We start from the raw sequence: 2915 nt of genomic DNA, 5'->3' as shown, positions 1-2915 counted from the left end.
AAAAAAAAAAAAAAAAAAAAATATATATATATATATATATATAATCCCTTCAGGTTATGTTCTGGGTGTATAATATGTCTTCTCTCTCTCTCTCTCTTTTTTTTTTTTTTTTTTTTGAGACAAGGTCTTGCTGTGTTGCTCAGGCTGGAGTGCAGTGGCACTGTCAGGATCAAGGCTCACTGCAGCTTCAACTTACCCAGCTCAAGTGATCCTCCTGCCTCAGCCTCCTGAGTAGCTGGGACTTCAGATGCAAGCCACCAATGCCTAGTTAATTTTTGTATTTTTTGTAGAGATGGGCTTTTGCCCTGTTGTTCAGGCTGGTCTTAAACTCCTGAGCTCATTGGATCTGTCCGCCTCGTGAGCCACCATACCTGGCCTCTCTTCTTTATAAGAGTAATTTTCGGGCCGGGCGCGGTGGCTCAAGCCTGTAATCCCAACACTTTGGGAGGCCGAGGCGGGTGGATCACGAGGTCAAGAGATCGAGACCATCCTGGTCAACATGGTGAAACCCCGTCTCTACTAAAAATACAAAAAATTAGCTGGGCGTGGTGGCACGTGCCTGTAATCCCAGCTACTCAGGAGGCTGAGGCAGGAGAATTGCCTGAACCCAGGAGGCGGAGGTTGCGGTGAGCCGAGATCGCGCCATTGCACTCCAGCCTGGGTAACAAGAGGGAAACTCCGTCTCAAAAAAAAAAAAAAAGTAATTTTTGGTCAGGTGTGGTGGCTCACGCCCATAATTCCAACACTTTGGGAGGACGAGGTGGGCTGATCACTTGAGCTCAGGAATTCCAGACCAACCTGGTCAACATAGTGAGACTCCATCTCTACAAAAGGAAAAGAATACAAAAATAATACAAAAATTAGTTAAGCTTGATGGTGTGCACCCTGTAATCTTAACTACCCTGGAGGCTGAGGCAGGAGAATAGCTTGAGCCCAGGAAATGGAGGTTGCAGTGAGCCAAGATCAACCCACCACACTCCAGCCCGGGTGACACCAGGTCTTGAGCAAGAGCCTGTCTCCAGGGAAAAAAAAAGAATTTTTTTGGAGCTTCCAGGTATCTGAACATGTGGAGGTTCCTGGAGGGTGGCAGCCTAGGGAAGGCACAAAAACTCCATACCCTTCCTTTATACCTTGCCCTATGCACCTCTTATATGTGAAGAGACCAGGGATGGGCACACAGAGGAAAGGCCATATGAGGACACAGAAAGAAGATGACCAGTATGGTCAGAGGAGAGGCATTAGGAGAAACCCAGACTACCAACACCTTGATCCTTAATCTTGGACTTCCAAGAACTAGAGCTCTAGAACTAGGATGCAGCAGCACCACCTCCATGTGGTGAGGAACTAAAACCAAGAACGAGGAGCTGAGATTTCCATCAAGAAGATGTGAATGAGTCATCTTGGAAGCAGATTCCCCAGCCCCGTCAAGCCTTCAATGACAGCATCCCTGGCTGACATCTGAACTACACTCTCATGAGCGACTCAGAGCCACACCACCCAGTGGGGCTGCTCCCAGATTCCTGATTCTCAGAAACTGTGTGAGATAATCATTGTTATCTTTTTCCAAAAAGGGTAGTTTCTTCTTGAAAAATGTTTTCTATTTGGGTAGCGGATAATATAAGGGTATCGTAATTGATTTTGTTGGATATAAAAATGATATTGTAGCCAGGCACGGTGGCTCACGCCTGGGCAATAGAGCAAGACTCCATCTCAAAAATAAATAGGCCACCCCCCCAAAAAAATTGTATTCACACAGCTATAAAGCATGGAATGCTGTATTCACAGTTGTATTGCAGAGTAAGACTTAAAAAAAAGTTATTTGGTCCTTTTTTTTTTAAAGAGACGGGATATCATTGTTGCCCAGACTAGGGTGCAGTGGCATGATTGTAGCTCACTGCAGCCTCAAACTTCTGGGTTCAAGTGATCCTCCCATCTCAGTCTCCCTAGTAGTGGGGACTATAAGCATGTGCCACTATAGCTAGCTGGCTAATTCAATTTGTGTAAAGACGGGGTCTCACTATGTTGCAGGGGTTTCTCAAACTCCTGAGTTCAAGGGATCTGCTAGCATTGGCCTTCCAAAGTGCTGGGATTACAGGCATGAGCCACCACACCTGGCCAGTCACATCATTTCTGATTACAAAATTCTGTATGCATTTCTCCGGAATACTGTGTAATATCTAACAGATAAATCAAGTTGATGATAAAATTACTAAAAAGAATTCATCTTGGGTTGCATTAATAAAAGTATCCTTTCTGGGCCAGCACAGTGGCTCATGCATATAATCCTAGCACTTTGGGAGGCTGAGGCGGGCGGATTACGAGGTCAGGAGTTTGAGACCAGCCTGGCCAACATGGTGAAACCTGGTCTCTACTAATAATACAAAAAATTAGCCAGGTGTGGTGGCACATGCCTGTAATCCCAGCTACTCAGGAGGCTGAAGCAGGAAAATCACCTAAACCCGGGAGGTAGAAGTTGCAGTGAGCCGAGATTGCACCACTGCACTCCAGCCTAGATGACAGAGTGAGACTGTCTCAAAAAAAAAAAAAAAAGTCTCCTTTCTAGTTTGGGGAGATAAAACTCTCACTGGACTTGCAAAAAATAATCCATGTTTGGTTAGGCACAGTGGCTCACGCCTGTAATCCCAGCACTTTGGGAGGCTGAGATGGGCGGATCACTAGGTCAAGAGATTGAGACCATCCTGGACAACATAGTGAAACCCTGTCTCTGCTAAAATACAAAAAATTAGCTGGGCGTGGTGGTGCGCACCTGTAGTCCCAGCTACTCAGGAGGCTGAGGCAGGAGAATTGCTTGAAGCTGGGAGGCGGAGGTTGCAGTGAACTGAGATCATGCCACTGCACTCCAGGCTGGGACCTGGAGAAAGAGCAAGGCTCTGTCTTAAAAAAAAAAAAAAAAA

The sequence above is a fragment of the Sapajus apella genome, unplaced genomic scaffold (assembly GCF_009761245.1).
Source record: "Sapajus apella isolate SASKATOON/1434 unplaced genomic scaffold, GSC_monkey_1.0 scaffold10, whole genome shotgun sequence".
NCBI classification, from domain to species: Eukaryota; Metazoa; Chordata; class Mammalia; order Primates; family Cebidae; genus Sapajus; species Sapajus apella.
This window is presented reverse-complemented; position numbering follows the sequence as displayed.